The sequence below is a fragment of the Mustela nivalis genome (genome assembly GCF_964662115.1).
Source record: "Mustela nivalis genome assembly, chromosome: 6".
NCBI classification, from domain to species: domain Eukaryota; kingdom Metazoa; phylum Chordata; class Mammalia; order Carnivora; family Mustelidae; genus Mustela; species Mustela nivalis.
The window spans coordinates 101,527,743-101,545,973 of NC_139025.1; the positions used below are offsets into that span (position 1 = coordinate 101,527,743).

Sequence of the window (18,231 nt, forward strand, 5' to 3'; positions counted from 1 at the left end):
TCAAAACTGGACTGTGCTCCAGAGCCTAGAGGGAAGGACAGGGAGAGAAAGGGTGGTGGGGCAGGGAGTCGTCTTGCTCAGGAGGGGGAAAGGGGGATCTGGATTGGAAATGGTAAATGAAGGAGAGGGAACATCCAAAGCTGGTTCAGGCCAAGGTCACACAGGGGGAGATCTAGACCCACATCTCTCTCACAAAGAGGTTTATAGGGTCTGATTTGAGAACTCTGTTGCTTCCCTGGCTCTCTTGGGGCCACCCAGGGCACGAAAGGGGAGAGGAGAGGAATGGTGGAGCAAAGGCCCACGGGAGCCAGGTTGCCCAGAGGGGGAAAACCTTGCTCCTTGGGTTCAAGAGGGAGGTACCCTGGACTTGGATCTCCCAAGGACACAGATAGTCACCCTGTGCCATGTGCCCACTGCCACACTGCAGGGCCTGGCCCTGACCCTCACTCCAAAATGTCCACAGCCCAGGGCTCCTTCTCCCCTGAATGCCTATCACGTCCTGTGCTGTGCAGGTCCTTGCCTTACTTCCTTGCCTTATGATCTGGCTTCCCACAACACAATTTGTATCCCCACGACCCACTCAGGAACTATTGGAGACAGGCAAGCAGGAACAGGACATCTAACTGGGATGCTGGGGACGCTGTCGGGAAGCTACAAAGGACAAACTCTTTGGCCAATCCCTGGCTAGTACGGTACCATCTTGGGTTAAACAACAGGGAAGTTTTGTGCCTGGAAGTTTGGGGCCATCTCTCCCGTGACTAAGCCCCCCAGTTACTGGGGCTACGGCTTGGGTAGGGAGAACTGGAGCCGCAGGAGAAGGAGTGATTTCTCTGCCATGCTCTCCTCATGTGCCACCTTATGGGGGACCTTCTCTAACTCCAGCTGGTGGCTCACTGGCCAGAAACAGCCTTTTGCCTCCCGGGAGGTAGCCCAGAGCTTATGCACTGTTGTTGAGAATGCTGAGCTCTGTCTCTTAGTGAGAAGCGTGGCAACCCCTGCAGCTGAGGTGGGGGTCTGGCCCAGGTGGCATCTGACAGATGAGGTCTCAACAATGGGCTCAGCCATTTCCTAATCACGCGACTATGAGGAGCTGACTTGACTTCTTTAGGCCTCAGTTTTCTCATCTGTAAAATCGGGATAAGATGCTCCTACCTCAAAGGGTTGTTGACTCAGCTGGCTTCTTTATAGAAACTGAGAAGCTAACCTAAAAATAGTGTGGAAATACAAGGAACAGGGGCACCTGGGTGGCTCAGTGGGTTAAAGCCTCTGCTTTCAGCTCAGGTCATGATCTCAGGGTCCTGGGATCAGGTCCCGCATTGGGCTCTCTGCTCAGCAGGGAGCCTGCTTCCCCTCCTCTCTCTATCTGCCTACCTCTCTGCCTACTTGTGATCTCTGCCTGTCAAATAAATAAATAAAATCTTTAAAAAAAAAAAAAAGAAAGAAAGAAATACAAGGAACAAAGAAGAACAAAGTTGGGAGGCTCACTTCCTGATTTCAAAGCTTACTACAAAGGTTTACTACAGTAATGAATACTGTGGGGTACTAACATAAGGAAAGACAAAGAGACCAACGGGATAGAATTGAGAGCTGAGGAATAAACCCTCACATATAAACTGATTTTTGGCAAGGGTGTCAAAACCATTCATGGGGAAGAAGAGACTTTTCAACAATTGGACAAGTGGATATGCACATAAAAAAGAATGCATTTGGACCCCTTCCTCACACCATGTAAAAAAAAAAAAAAAATTAAATGGAGCAAAACCCAGGGTGTTTGGGTGGCTCAGTCATTAAGTGTCTGCCTTCGGCTCAGGTCATGATCTGAGGGTTCTGGGATGGAGTGCCACATCCGGCTCCTTGTTTAGTGGGAAGCCTGCTTCTCCCTCGCCCTCTGCCCCTCCCCCACTCATGCTTGCTCTCTCTGGCTCTCTCGGTCAAATAAATAAATAAAAGCTTTAAAAAAGTGAGCAAAAACCTAAATGTGAAAGCTAACACATAGAAGAAAACATAGACGTATGCATTTGTAAACTTGGATTAGGCAAAAATTAACATAATGCCAGGGGTACAGTTAAGAAAAGGAAAAATAGATACATTTGAACATCATCAAAATTAGAAACTTGGTGCTTCAAATGACACCACCAAGAAAGTACCAAGACAAGCAAGCACAGGTTGGGAGAAAATATTCGCAAGTCATATCTGGTAAGGGATTTGAATCTAGAATATATGAAGAACTCAGAACTCAATAAAAATAACCCAATGATAAAAAGGCAAGTAACTCAATTTAAAAATGGGCAAAGGTGGGGCACCTGGCTGGCTTAGTTGGTAGAGTATGCAATCCTTGATCTTGGGGTCGTTAGTTTGACCCCCACATTGGGTGCAGAGATTACTTAATATTTTAAAAAAAAATAAATAAATAAAGGAATACACATTTCTGCAAAGAAGAGATGCAAATGGCCAATAGCACATTAAATAAATAAGAAATAAAACCCCAGGGCACCTGGGTGGCTCAGTGGGTTAGGCCTCTGCCTTCGGCTCCAGTCATGATCTCAGGGTCCTGGGATCAAGCCCCGGGCTCTCTGCTCAGTGGGAAGCCTGCTTCCTCCTCTCTCTCTCTGCCTGCCTCTCTGCCTACTTGTTATCTCTGTCTGTCAAATAAATAAATAAAATCTTAAAAAAAAAAAGGTAAAACCCCAATGAGATACCACTCTGTTCCCACTGGCATAGCTAGAATAAAAAAGTCACATACTGTTAAGTGCTGTGGAGAATATGGCGAACTCCACACCTTCATACGTTGCCCGTGGGAGGGTAAAATGGTACAGCCGTTGTGAAAAGCAGTGCTCATTCCTCAAAAGGCTGGATGTCTAGTGACTAGATGACCCAGCAGTTCCATTCCTCAGTGTATAGTGTACACAAAAACTTATACGTCGATGTTCATAGCTATAAGATCTGTGATAAAAAAGTAGAAATAAATGTCCACCAGCTGATGAACGGATAAACAAAATGTGGTATAGCCATATGCTAACACATTATTTAGCAGTAGAATGGGGGAGCCCAGAAAATGTGACATTAAGTGAAAGAAGCCAGCCACAGAAGACCACATATCGTATGGTTCCATTGGAGGAAATGCCCAGAATAGGCAAATCCATAAAGACCAAGAAGAATCAAGTGGTTGCCTAGGGCTGGGGTTAGGGGAAAATGGGGAATGAGTGCTAACGGACACAGGGTTTCTTTTTGGAGTGATGAGAATGTTTTATATTTGATTGTGATGATGGCTGCACAGCCTTGTGAATATACTAAGAACTACTAAGTTGCCCACTGTAATGGGTGAGTTGTATGGTATATGAATTACATTTTGATAATCTGTCATTAAAAAAAAAAAAAGAAGAAGAAGAAGCAGATGGAAACACCTGAATGGCTCAGTCCCTTGAGCATCTGACTCTTGGTTTCCGCTCAGGTCATGATCTCAGGGTCCTCAGATCAAGCCTCATGTGGGGGCCCTGCACTCAACGGGGAGTCTGCCAGAAATTCTCTCCCTCTCCCTCTGCCCCTCCCAGGCTCGTTCTCTCTCTAAAATAAATAAATAAATCTTTTAAAAAATAATTAAAAAGTTAAAAATAATATATATATATTTTTTTAAGCTGAAAGGACTCAGTGAGTTTGTAATAGGGGGAAGCGTGCAGTTTGTGTTCAAGTGATCCCACTGTTACAGGAAGAGAAATTGAGGTGGGCAGGGCAAGGTGACCCCAAGTGGAAGAAGAGTGGGGTAAAAACGAAAGTAAGCTTGAAGGGACAGACCTCTGCACCTGGCCTGGCCTACCTACAGCCCAGGAAGCTTCTGGATGCTGGATCCCCGCTTGGAAGTGGGTCTCCTGGGAGGAGGGCTGGGACCAGAGGGTTTTGCTGCCACCCTGTGGAATGGGTGAGGATTACAGCTATGGGGGCTCGCAGCTAAGATGTGCTCAGACTCCTACAAGGGAGGCAGGCCAGGCCCTCAGTGAACTGACTGCCCGGCGTGAATAAAATTACTGCAGACTATCTACATACTCACTTGGGTGGTAACAGCAACAAGCTGTGGAACCAGAAGAAAATGCAGCGTCTAGGAGTCCAGGATTAAGGAAGACTTTGAAGAGGAATAATAAAGTGGGAAAGGGCTCTGAGGCTGAAGGCCAGGAAGCTATCGTCTGCGGCATGGGGCTGGGCACTTAGTAGATGCTCAAGAAATAGGGGAATAAATGGTTACTAGATTGTCAGAGTACTGGCACAGTTGATGTGTCTGAGGAAACCTTGATGTGGCCTTCTGGGTGGAAAGGGAACCAGCAAGAGCATCAAATAATAGCCAGGGCCTTCCTCAGGGAAAGGAAAGAGCCTCTGGGGAGTCCTGAGTGATAATGATGAGGCCTCTGTTACTAATTCTGGTGGCATTTTGTGGAATACCCCCCATTGCCTCATCTGAGTCTTCTCAAAGCCTTTCGGTGGTCAGGGCTGGATTCTCCATCATTCTTTCACTTAACAGATGGAAACTGAGGCCCAGAGAAGTGAGCTGGAATATGGGCTTCCTTGTTCTAAGCCCATGCTGTCTGCTGACTTGCTATCTGGGTGCTGAGGAGAGAGGACTGGGGAAACTCGGTAGTGGGGTAATGGTCTAAACTGGCTGAGATGAAGATATTCTTCCTGAATATTGAGGAGGACCCAGGGATGTCAGACTGTAGAGTAGGAGAGTTGAGGAAGTTGGGCATGTCCTAAAATGTAGGTGAGATCAAAAGCCTGCCATGGCTTCCCGTTGCTCCCAGGGTAGTACAACACCTCTGGCCTGGTGTTCAAGGCCCCCTCACGAGAGGCAGTGTAATTCAGTGGCTCAGACACGGGCTTGGGTTTGTAATCCCCACTCAGCAGCTGTCCAGCTGGGTGACCCTCTGGGACCATTTCTTCCTCTAGAAACCATGCACAAGGATAGCATCTGCCTCCCAGGTTGCTTGCTTTTATTATCATTATTGTTATTATTATTATTATTCAGAACAGAGCCTAATTCTTGGCTCCTTTCATGTACTCCAATCCTTCAAGTTGGGCCTCTGGCTTCTCCAGTTCGTGCCAGGCATAAGGGTGCCTCCAGGCCTTTCTGCAAAGATGGTCCTTCAGCCTGAAATGATCCCACTCCACTGGTCCCTTGTTTCCAGATCCCTTCAAACTGCCTCCTCCTAAAGTCTTCCCTGATCCTCCCTGGTTAAATCCACTTCTGCTTCTGCCCTTCCTCTGCACCTTGCTTAACCCTCTCATCTAGAACTACTTCCTTCTGCATCAAATCAGCCCAAGGGGCCTGCCTGCCATCTCTGCTTGAGTTTCCTCAGGACAAGCATAGTATCTTACCTCTTTGTGAGCCGGCCAGAGATGACATGGAGACGCTCTAAACAATCACATGCCTGTGGAAAGAAAGACAGAGAGCAGGAAAGCAAAGATGAAGGGAAGCGGGGGAGGGGTGTGCAGTGGAGAAAAGGAGAGAGAGGGTAAAGGTGATTGGGATGTAAGGCCAAGAGAGACTCTGGTGAATGCAGCTGGGGCTGCTTTCTCTGGAAGACTTCGGCGAGGAGACTGGAAACCAAGTGATCTGCTGCTTTTCCATGGCTCTAATGTTCGTTCCTTGAGCCACAGCACTGAAACGGACTCTGGAAACCTCACGGTGGCTTTGGACTGGCTAGTTAGCGCCTCTGAAGCTCCACTGCCCCCTCTGTAACACAGATAATAATGGTACTTAATCCAACTGGATTGTTGTGGGGATCAGAAGAGAAAAGTCCCAGGAAAACCCCTGCACCGAGGCCATAGTAAGTACTCAGTAAATACTATGTGTTAGGACAGTGATGGCTTGGTGGTTTGGAGAGTTCCAGACATGTCCGCATAAAAGGCTGCTCTCTGCTGGGGAGGAGAGGTGCTTCCTAAGCTTGGAGAAATGTCTTTTGTCCCAGAGCCCTGCCCAGTGGCCACACGAAGGTCACAAAGTGTTTTCCGTGGGGCCTTCCCACCCGCCCCTGCAACAAGATACACAATAAAGCCTCATGATTGCTTGATTAAAGGAAGTGGATACACAATTAATTTCAATTTTAAGCCTAACCCTCCCTGCCTATCCAAAAGAACCGCACACCCTATTTCAATTTACACACTGAAACAATATGGAATTTTCCAGCGGGTTCTGAAGCCTTTGAAGTGACCAGACCAGACTATTGATTTATTTCCAACTAACCTCTCTCTTTGAACCCAGAGGGGTCAAGGTTAATTATACAATAAAACACCCTGTGCCCAGCTGCCCCCTGTGAGGGTTCAGGGAGCCCCCAGACCTTTCCAAGCCAGCGAGCGGCAGATCATATTTCTGGTTCCCTCTCTGCATTCATTTCCTTCATCAGGACCCATTAAGGAGAAGAAAAAACCCCTCAACCCCCTCATTTCCTCCCTGAGAGATAAATTTTAATTTGCTGGAAACCAACAAAGGGAATCTAAACCATGTTTCCAGACTGCTCCCTGCGGTTGAAACCTCTGGCTGGGAGCACAGCACCTATTCCAGGGCTGGCTGAGAACCGGGCTAGGGGTGGCAGAGGGAAGCAAAGGGGTGCACGCTACCACCCCCTTCCTGGTCTGCCTCCCCCACACAGGGTCAAGGGAGACCCCAGAAAGCCTGGCAGTGTGGAGGATTCTGGTGGGACCAGAGGACTGAAGTTGGGTCACCCACGGGCTGAGGCTTCTCCTGCGCGTGCGCAGTCGGTGCTTGAAAGCTTCATCAGGTGGGCAGCCCAGGTCCCTGTGCCTGCGGCTGAAACGGGCTCTCCTGGCACTGACCACAACGGGTCCCCGTTGTCACAGGCAGGTAGTGGCAGGGCCAAGACCGGAGCCCAAACTTGCATTCTTCTTGTAAGAGAATGGATTCTCTTCCCCTGCATCTTCCCATCCCAGGGAAACAACATCATGCGAATGTTCTTTTTATTTCCATCATTAAAAGAAAAAAAGAGTCAAAGCTATTCTCTAACATGAAGTCCACAATCCAGTGTCCCCAAGGTGTCCCAACAACGTCCACCTTAACTGTGTTTCCCAGATCCGGGACCCAACTGAGGCTCACACCCTCCCCCGGCTGTCATGTCCCTTCACTCTCTGCTCTTCGGACTCTGTTTTTCCTGACACTGACATTTTATTTTATTTTATTTTATTTTATTTTATTTATTTAAGATTTTATTTATTTACTTGACTGAGAGGGAGAGATCACAAGTAAGCAGAGAGGCAGTCAGAGAGAGAGAGGAGGAAAAAGGTTCCCTGCTGAGCAGAGACCCCCCGATGCGGGGCTCAATCCCGAGACCCCGAGATCATGACCTGAGCTGAAGGCAGAGGCTTAACCCACTGAGCCACCCAGGGGCCCCTTCTTTTCTTTTTTTAAAGATTTTTATATATTTTTTTGAAAGAGAGCACAGAAGGAGAAGGAGACTCAGACTCCTCACTGAGCCGAGTCTGACACAGGGCTCAATCCCAGGACCTGGAAAGGCAAATGCTTAACGGACAGAGCCATCCAGGCACCCCAACAATGACATTTCTGAAGGGATGATGTGAGTGACTCCCTAGTGTGGATTTGTCTTGTTTCCTCCTGACTAGTTAGAGAATCGGACATTATTTTTTGCTCCAAACAATTCACATGTGAATTCCTTTTAGGGCGTTCCTTTTAGGGCATCACTCCTGGAGCCCCACGATGCCAACTGTTTTTGGTGAGACACCCAGGGTTTTCAGCTGAGGTTTGTTCTCAGCCTCCTTGAGGCTTTTTGGCACCAGAGCACCTTTAGCACTGGCCACCAGACGAGGACATTCTCTGGGTCTCTTCCAACCCACAGACTACAACCTAGAACCTTGGGAGGAAGTCCACCAAACACAGCCTGAGATGCATTTTTCCCAGTTTTTGCTGGAACATTCTTATGTTTGCCTCAGGGCTCAAGAGTCACATCTCTACCTCCATGAGGCCTTTTTTAATTCTCAGACAGAATCAACACTCCCTCCTCTCAGCTTCCACACCCCTTTGTTTCTGGCTTCTTGAGTGATTTATCTCAACTAAATAAAGGTCACTGTGGAGCTCTGACTGCCCCCTACACGTCCAGGCTCCACCACAGAAGGTTCTCTATGAATATCTGCCAAATAATACCAATCTGCCTTGTGGGTGATCTCAGTTTTCCATTTGAAAGAAAAGCTCAACATCCAATCGTGAATTAAAAAGTTATTTGAGTCTTTGCTGAACAACCTGGAAGAGGAGCTGGAGGATGAATTAGATTGCCTGTCATCCACCAGCGTCCTAAATATTCTCTTCACCCATCTTTCTCCCTATCATCTCATGGCTCCTTCTTCACCTCCAAACCTCTCTGCTTTCTCTCCTTCTTGCCCAAGTCCCACCTCTTTGGGGATCAATTTGGTTCAAGTATAAGAAAAATGTATTAATTTAGATCAAGCAATACCCAGAAACAGTCTCTTTGTTTAAAGAAAAAAAATGTTGCTTAAGTTCCCTCTCAACTGCCCAAGCCCAGGGCCCTCCCTAGGGCCAATACCATTATCAGCTTTGGGTTCCCTCCAGGCCTTTTTCTAGGAGATACAGACTTCCATCTCTGGATATGCTAAATAATGTTTCCAGTTTCCAGTGCTGCACTGAACCTTCCACTGTCTCCCTGTGCTCATCAGCACATGTCTCTGTAGAGTACTAATGAGATTTGCTAGGTCTGGGGCATGTGCTTTGTGAATCTAATGGAGCCTGCCTAATGATCCCCGCTAAGACACTGTGTACCCTCACTCTCCACCAGCGCTCTGTGGTGGGAGCAGGACTGTTTCTCTCCCATGGGCAGCTTCCTTCTCTCCCAAGACTGCTCTGAGGACCCCGGTGCAAGGATGCCTTAAGGTCTATAAATCAATCAAGGTGATTGCCACATTGACAAAAGGAAGGATAAAAATCAGAGGATCATCTCAACAGATGCAGAGAAAGCATTTGACAAAATTCAACATCCACTTACAAGACAAACTCTCAACAAAGCCGGTGTAGAGGGAACGTGACCAAACATAAGGGTCACACATGACAGACCTACAGCTAACTTCATACTCAATGGTGAAACGCTGAAATCTTCCTCTAAGATCAGGAACAAGACAAGGATGCCCACTCTCGCCACTTTTAATCAACATAGTATCAGAAGCACTAGCCACAGCAATCTGGCAAGAAAAAGCAATAAAAGGCATCCAAATTAGAAAGGAAGAAGTAAAACTGTCACTGTTTGCAGATGACATAATACTATATAGAGAAAACACAAAAGACTCCACTAAAAAACTGCTCAAACTAATAAATGAATTCAGTAAAGCTATAGGATACAAAATCAAAATACAGAAATCTAAGACCTCTCTATACACTAATTGTGAACTGTTAGAGAAACTAAGAGAAAAACCCCATTTACAATTACATCAAAAAGACTTAAATACCTAGGAATAAACTTAACCAAGGAGGTAAAAAACCTGTACTCTGAAAGCTGTAAGATACTGATCAAAGAAATTGAAGAAGACACAAATAAACGGAAAAATATTCTGTGCTCATAGACTGGAAGAATTAATATTGTTAAAATGTCCCAAGGCAACCTGTAGATTCAATGCAATCCCTATCAAAATTCCAAGGGAATTTTTCAGAACTAAAATTGTTTTTTTTTAAAGATTATATTTATTTGACAGACAGAGATCACAAGTAGGCAGAGAGGCAGGCAGGCAGAGAGAGGAGGAAGCAGGCTCCCTGCTGATTGAGAGCCCGATGATGTGGGGCTCCATCCCAGGACCCTGAGATCATGACCTGAGCTGAAGGCAGAGGCTTAACTCACTGAGCCACACAGGTGCTCCCAGAACTAAAATTATTTTTAAATTTGTTTGGAACCACAAAAGATTCTGAATAGCCAAAGCAATCTTGAGAAAGAAGAACTAAGCTGGAGGTTAGGAAATCATGCTCCCTGATTTCAAACTATACTACAAAGTTAGAGGAACCCAAACAGTCTGGTTTGACATGAAAACAGATGCATGGATCAATGGAATACCACTGAGAACCCAGAATTAAACCCACATGCATATGGCCAATTAATTTATGACAAAGGAGCCAAAAACATACGAAAGAGAAAGGACAGTGTCCTTAATAAATGGTATTGGGAAACCTGGATGGTCACATGCAAAAGAATGAAAATAGTCCACTATTTTAAAACATACACAAAAATTAACTCAAAATAGGTTGAAGATTTTTTTTTTTTTTTTTAAGACGAATTAAAGGGCGCCTGGGTGGCTCAGTGGGTTAAGCTGCTGCCTTCGGCTCAGGTCATGATCTTGGGGTCCTGGGATCGAGTCCCGCATCGGGCTCTCTGCTCAGCGGGGAAGCTGCTTCCCTCTCTCTCTCTCTCTGCCTGCCTCTCTGCCTATTTGTGATAGCTCTCTGTCAAATAAATAAATAAAATCTTTAAAAATAAATAAATAAAAGATGAATTAAAGGTTTCTTTTTTTTTTAAAGACTTTATTTATTTATTTGACAGAGAGATCACAAGTAGGCAGAGAGAAAGGGGGAAGCAGGCTCCCTGTTGAGCAGAGAGCCTGATGTGGGGCTCAATGCGGGGCTCCATCCCAGAACACTGAGATCATGACCTGAGCCAAAGGCAGCGGCTTAATCCACTGAGCCACTCAGGTGCCCCTGAATTAAAGATTTCAATGTAAGACCTAAAATCATACAATTCCTGGAAGAAAATAGTTGTGTAAGCTCCTCGCCATTGGTCTTAGTGACATTTTTGTGGATCTGACCCCAAAGGTAAGGGAAACAAAAGCAGAAATAAACTAATGGGACTACATCAGATGAAAAAGCATCCACAAAGCAAAAGAAAACTGCTTCACAATGAAAAGACAACCTATTGAATGGGACAAGATTTTTTTCAAATCATATTATCTGACAAGGGATTGATATCTAAAATATTTTAAAAACTCATACAACTCAACAACAAAAAGCCAACCAACCCAATTTAAAAAATGGGCAAAGGGCCTGAAGAGACATTTTTCCAAAGCAGACTTACACATGGCCAACAGGCCAAAAAATTGCTGAACATCACTAATTATTAGGGAATTGTCATTCAAAACTGTAATGAGATATCACCTGACACTCGTTAGAATGGCTACAACCAAAAAGACAAGAAACAGCAAGTGTTGGAGAGGATATAGAGAAAATGGAAGCCTCCTGCATTGTGGTGGGAACATGAACTAGGGCAGCCGCTGTGGAAAACAGTATGGATATGCCTTAACTAAACAACAACAACAACAACAACAAACTACCATATGATCCAGCTTTTCCATTTCTGGGTATTTCTCCAAAGAAACTGAAAAGACCAAATCAAAGATAACTGACCTCCACGTTCACTGCATCATTATTTATAATCTCCAAGACATGGGAAAAACCGAAATGCCTATCTACGGATGAATAACGAAGATGTGGTATTTATACCATACACACATAAGGATATGACTCAGCTATAAAAAAGAATGCAATCTTGTCATTTGTGACAACATAGAAGGATCTTGAAGGTATTATGCTAAGATGGAGAAAGACAAATACTGTAAGACTTCATTATATATGGAATCTATAAATAAAATAAAACAAAAACAAGCTCATAGATACAGAGAACAGACTGGTGGTTACACCATAAGGAAGAAGGAGGGGGTAGGCAAGCAAAATGGATAAAGGGACTTAACTGTAGGCTGATAATGGTAAGGAGACTTCAGTGGTGATTACTTTGTAGCACATACAAATGCTGAATTATAATGTCATATGCCAATTTTAGCTCAATTTGAAAAGAAAAGAGATCTGGGAGCTTTTCCCATTGGTAAACACCTAGTTCGATCCCAACAAGCCCTCCCCCCCATAGATTTTAGCTGATTTAGAAATGATGAAATCTCTAGATAAATTCTTATTTTCAGGTTGGAATTATCCTCTTGTTAAAAAACAAAATTCAACCGAGCACATTCTTTTTAAATAATCTCTATGCTCAATGTGGGATCAAAGTCTATGAGATCAAGAGTCACATGCTATTCCAACTGAGCCAGCCAGGTGCCCCCAGCTGCGAATATTTGAAAGCTCTCACTGGCTTGCTTTCTTTTTTCTTAAGTAATCTCTACACCCAATGTGAGGCTAGGCTTGAACCCATGACCCCAAAATCAAGAGCTGCTTGCTCAATCGACTGAGCCAGCCAGGTGCCCTTCTTACTGGCTTTCTTCAATGATTCATGAATCAAGCAACATCCAGTCCAGCAGAGAAAGGAGCTCTGAGGAGCTGTGCAAAATGAAGGACTTTTATAGGCAGAAGGGAATACAAACAAGGAGGCTGTATGAGCAAAAAGTGGATTGGTTGTGGCAAGGTCACTTTCCTTTAGGGGATGACCGGGGTCTGTCTTTCAGGCAGATTAGCTATTAGTGCTCATCAGGTAATTCTTGATTGGCTGATTTAAGATTCCATTTCCAGGAGAGCCAAAACTGTAAATTAACTCTTGGTTTGGAGACATGGGGCTTAGCATAAAGGACTTCATTTTTTGTCTGCTGTCTTTTTTTTTTTTTTTTTTTTCCACACTAACTTGGCTTCTTTCTCGTTTTCCCGAGTCCTTCTTTCTCCTTGTCCCCTGGTCCCTGTCCACCTGCCTCTCCGACCCTGCAGCCCTTCTCAGCCAGGCTGGCCAGTGTCCCCAGAACAGGGGCTGGGAGTGAACCTGCCACCTCTGGGCCAAGTCCCCACTCAAATCCCCATCCTTTGCTTCTGCCCAAAGTGGGCACTGGATGCAACCAGGAGCCAGGCACAGGGGTGCCCTGGAATGCCACCTGCCTGTCACAGCAACACATGCCCTGCGGAGGTATTACCAATTCAAGAACAGTAACGTAACGTTTAAGATACTTAAGTCACAAAGCAACAAGTCATAACACCGCGATGAAATGGTGACGTAGTGAAACTAAAACATGCACACAGATAGGTAGCGTTGGGAATATTGGTAAATTAAAGATAAAGCAGCTCATTTAACCGAGACTCTGTTTTTCTTTTGTTTTGCATTCAGTTTAACAGAGTGGGCCAGAAATGCATACTGTAATAGTCTCCCTCAGGTAGCACAGACCAGGGGTGAGCACCTGTGTCAACACACATAACACTAAACCTATGAGGCAAATACTGTTATCAGCATGCTCGCTTCACAGATGAACTCACTGTGGCACAGAGAAGTTAAGGAACTTGCTTGAGGTCACACAGCTAGTAAGGGGAAAAGCTGGGATGGGAACTCGGGTATTCTGACTTGGGAGCCTGAGCCATAACCACTGTACCACACTGTCTTTCAGCTTTAAGGTGAGCAGGTCATCCCTGCAATTAGGCACACATGTTTGTTTTCTAAAGCACTCTTCTTTTTCCATTATGTCACTTGAATCTCTTGGTGACACTTTGAGGGAAAGGAAGGCCCACCTTAGTGATGGGAAAACTGAGGGTCACAGAGATTGCCCAGGGTCACAGCATACCAGAGACAGATTTCATCACAAGAGGAAACAGGAAGGAAAAGAAATGCCATGTCCACAATGTAATATTCTTACCAGGCCCTATGGTGTCAGTCCAGCCCCTTTTAAATTACCACGTAAAAAGAAAAGCTACCCCTAGGCCTGTCCCCACTAGTTTAGGTTTATTCATCTTCCTTCCCCCAACCTGCCTCCCTCCTTCCTCTCTTCTGCCCTTATCTCCCTCATCTAGTTAGGCATCTGTTTATCTTTTCCAGAAACCTCTCCTGATCCCAGGAGGTGCAGGGTAAATGAAGGGATACAGATGTGAATGTTCCAAGTTCTCCCCTGGTGGGCCAATATGGAGTCCGCTCCTCCCACCAGCCTGCCGTCTACCCACCCTCCCTTCCCACTCCCTCGCTCCCCTTCTCCTCCCTGTCAGCGATGCAAGCCCCCGTTTTGCTGGCCTCCATCATCCTGTAGCAGATACGGGAGAATTAAGATACATGAGCCATTAGTAAATGGGAAGCAGCCACGGAGACCCCCAACAGTGCAGTTACAGAGGAAAGCCTGCAGCCCTCACCTGATGTCTGCTGTCAAAAAGCAGGCTGCTGACCAGTGGGCTCAGGACCCCCAGAGACGCTGACACATCTGGGTCACCAAGATGCCCCAGACCCCAGCCTTCTAGACAGATGCCAAGAAATGGTAGCTGGTCACCCAGGGCAAAGAAGGGGCAGGTCTGTAAACTCGGTGGTGTGTAGCATACAACACTTGGGATAAGGGTGTTTGTGCATGTGTGTGTACATACACAAGCATGTGTAGATGAATGGGCACATGTATGTTTATGCGTGCATGCTGTTTGCACGTGCGTGCGAGTGTGTGTAGGAGCGCGCATGTGTATGGGGTACATCAGTATGTCTAACCTGGCCACCTGGGTGTGAGCAGACAGCCCTGCTCTGGCCCAGCTTGTCTTCCATTCCCACAGGGAGCAGTGTCTTCCACTGGCCCAGTGGGACCAGCTGGGACGGTTTTGATCACCTGCTGTGCTGTGGTTTTTCTGTCCTACTCTTACCTCCACTCTCCTGAGCCCAGGGTTTAGCATCACAAAAGGTGAGAGCCTAGAGGGAAATCTGGAGATTATCTCACTCTTGCTATAGCCCAAGTGCCCAGGCTTCTGCCCCATGGGGTGCAAATAAGAGGACCACGGTTCCCAGGCTGGGGCTGAGGACACGGAGAGGAGAAGGTAGTCTCGGAGGTGGGAGCGGCTTCGACCAGGCTGACAGAGGGTTTCGGCTACTCCATTCTGAGCTCAGTATGTGCTTTCTCACTGATAAATTCTTTCCAGCTAATCTCTTAACTCTGGCGAATGATCCTGCAGGCCAACCATGCCTCCGTGGGAACTGAAACTACCCCCTCAAGCAGTAGGGACTGCCCTAAGGAAGCAAGACCTTGCCCATGACTGACCCCAAGACAATGATCCACCTGACCATGATGGTCCATCTGCAACCTTTCTCCCACATTCTCCCTATATAAACCTACAGGTATTTTCAGCACTTTGGAGATAGTCTTTGAGATGCTAGTTCTGTTCTTACTGGTGTTGGCCTCATTGAAACAAATTCCTTGTTTCACTGCCACATGTCTTGCTGCCTTTGTATTTTGTCAGTGGTCAGTGGCCAAACCTGATCTGAGGCCCCCAGAGCCCGGTCCTCTTGCACCCATAGGTCCCTTCCCCATGGCCCTCCCCAGCGCTGTGAGAGAGCACCCTAGACTCTTCATGCCGATCGGAACTCTGACTGGTGGTCAAATATGTTTTTGATTAATTACAAATAGGAAATGAGTAAGTTTTTACCTGATAAATGCAGTGGGCAAAACTCTTTCAGTATGTGGGGTTCATGAGAAAAAAACATTAGATTGTGTTTTTGATGAAAGTTTTGAAAATGTTAGTGAAATGAATGGATAAAGAATGATCATATGACAGGAGCCTTAAGAGACTGAACTTGAGTGCTTTTTGGTCCTTTCATCAAGAGAAAGAATCACACAGGGGAGATGATGGCAGCAGGGTAGGAGGACCCTAGGCTCTCTCATCCCATGAACGCAACTAGGTAACGATCAAATCATCCTAAAAACCCAGAAACTGATCTGAAGACTGATAGAACAAACCCCACAACTAAAGGGAGAGAAGAGGCCACACTGAAGAAGGTAGAAAGTGCAGATACATGGTGCTGCAGAGGGGAGGTAGCCAGAAAAGGGAGAGAGAGAGAGGAGCGCATAGGGGAACACACAAGGAGACTGTTTTTCATAGCCAATGGCTTGGAAAGCACAAAGGGCTGAAATTTCTGATTTCTTGCCACAGCAGGGCTCAAATCCTGAAGTTTTTTTTTGTTTTGTCTTGTTTTTAAAGATTTTATTTATTTATTTGACAGAGAGAGAGAGAGAGCGCAAGCCCAAGCAGGGAGCAAGCCAGGCAGAGGTTGAGGGAGGAGAAGCAGACCCCACGATGAGCAGGGAGCACAACAAGGGGCTCAATCCCGGGACTCTCGGATCATGACCTGAGCTGAAGGAAGACGCTTAACCAACTGAGCAGCCAGATGCCCCAATCCTGAAGTTTTTTAAAGTACAGGCAGGCCTGGCTAGTCTCCTTTGTGAAGGCATCTGGGCTGCTCCAGGAGAGAAGGCAGGCAAACAATCTAGGGGCAGAGCAATCTGAAGAGCACCAGGGACACATGGCATGGGTGGGAGTGGGGAATTATTTGCTCTTCTAGGAACATGCCCATAAGAGGCAGTGTTCAGAGAGAGAGACCAGGAACAAAGGAACTGGCTAGTGCCATTTCCTTCCCCAGGTGCTCAGCATAAACGCAGAGCCACCTGCACCTGCGGGAAGCAGCGTAGACACTGGCTGCCTAACTTGCTTATGCCAAGTCCCACCCCTGCTGTGCTCTGGCAGGACTGGACTGCCCTTTTCAGTCAGGCTTGCCTTAGGCCCAGCCCAGCAGGCCCCTTCCCCAGAAGACCAGCACAAACCCCTGTCCACACCACATCTCTCAACCAGAATTCTTCAGGGCCTCAGTTCTGGTGGAGGTGGTGACAGGTCTCATTTCACAAGCAGGCCAGAACACACCTAGTTAAAACCTATCACATTCAGGCCAGGAACCAACTGCAACCAAGTAGAGCCTTGGCAGATGATGGGCCTGAAGGATAGAGCAGTCAAAACACAACATCAGATCACATATAACACACACCAGAGACATTCCCTGAAGCACCAGGCCCTGGGCACTAAATGATCTCTTCCTCATAAAGTTATTACTTTCAGGAGCAGGAGATACAACTGGCTTTTTTAACACAGAGAGGAAGGCAGAGTTAGACCGAATGCCAAGGTGGAAGAATTTATCCCAAATGAAAGAACAAGAGGGGTGCCTGGGTGGCTCAGTGGGTTAAAGCCTCTGCTTTCAGCTCAGGTCATGATCCCAGGGTCCTGGGATCAAGCCCCGAGTCAGGTTCTCTGCTCGGCGGGGAGCCTGCTTCCTCCCCTCTCTCTGCCTGCCTCTCTGCCTACTTGTGATCTCTCTCTCTCTCTGTCAAATAAATAAATAAAATCTTAAAAAAAAAAAAAAAAGAAAGAAAGAACAAGATAAGGCCATGACCAGAGAGTTAAGTGAGGCAGATAAAAGTAACATTCGTGATGGAGAATTTAAATCAAAATCAAAAGGTTACTCATTGGACTTGAGAAAAGAATAGAACACATTAGTGAAATACTTACTACTACTTACAATTTTAGAAATAAAAGAGGTAAAAAAGAATCAGAGATGAAAAATGTAATAAATGAGATTGGTAATAGGCTTAATGCAATGAACAGTAGGCAAGAAGAAGCAGAAGAATGAATTAATGACAAAGAAGACAAAATAATGGAAAATAATGAAGCTGAACAAAAGAGAGAATTAGGGGATACGAAAATAGACTTAGGGAACTCAGTAATTCCATCAAACGTAGTAATGTTCATATTCTAGTCATCCCAGAACAAGAAGAGAGAAAAGGAGGTAGAAAATTTATCTGAAGAGATAATAGCTGAAAAATTCCCTCATCTGGGGAAGGAAACAGATATCCAGATCTAGGAGGCACAAAGAACTGCCATCAAAATCAACAAAAGCAGGCCCACACCAAGACAGACTACCATTAAACTGGCAAAATAGAGTGATTAGGAAAAAAAAAATCTTAAAAGCAACAAGACAAAAGAAGACAGTTACTTTAAAGGGAAAACCCATAAGGTAGGAGATTTTTCAGTAGAAACTCTTTAATCCAGAAGAAAGTGGCATAATATATTCAAAGTGCTGAGTGGGAAAAATCTGCAGCCAAGAATACTCTATCCAACAAGGCTAACATTCAAAGTAGAAGGAGAAATAACAAGTTTCACAGATAAACAAAAAATTAATGGAGTTCATGACCATGAAAACAGGCCTGCAAGAAATACTAAAGGGGACTCTGTGAATGGAAAAGGACCAAAAGTGACAGTATGAAGGTAGGAAACACAAAGGCTGTAAGAATGAATATTTCTATTAAAAAATCAGTCAAGGAACTCACTTGTAAAAAGGATGTAAAATATGACAACATGTATCTAAAACATGGGGAGGACAGGAGTAAAGAGCATGTGCAAGCTTAAATCACATCAACATAATACAGACTGCTGTATGCAGAAGATGTTACATACAAATCTAATGGTAA

The 18,231-nt window shown here is 45.6% G+C and overlaps 1 long non-coding RNA gene across 3 annotated transcripts in view; it reads right to left on the reverse strand.

The window, feature by feature from the left end:
- The window catches only part of LOC309867907, a 92,169-nt gene that overhangs the window by 4,078 nt on the left and 69,860 nt on the right, over positions 1-18,231 (reverse strand). The window contains exons 4-5 of one of the 3 annotated variants that reach the window (XR_014313388.1): positions 5,362-5,414; positions 2,744-2,943 (exon numbers count right to left, since the gene is read on the reverse strand). This is a non-coding gene — a long non-coding RNA (uncharacterized lncRNA). Of the gene's footprint in view, positions 1-2,743; positions 2,944-5,361; positions 5,720-18,231 lie in introns of all 3 variants that reach the window. The other 2 variants (XR_014313390.1, XR_014313389.1) reach the window with 2 other exon arrangements.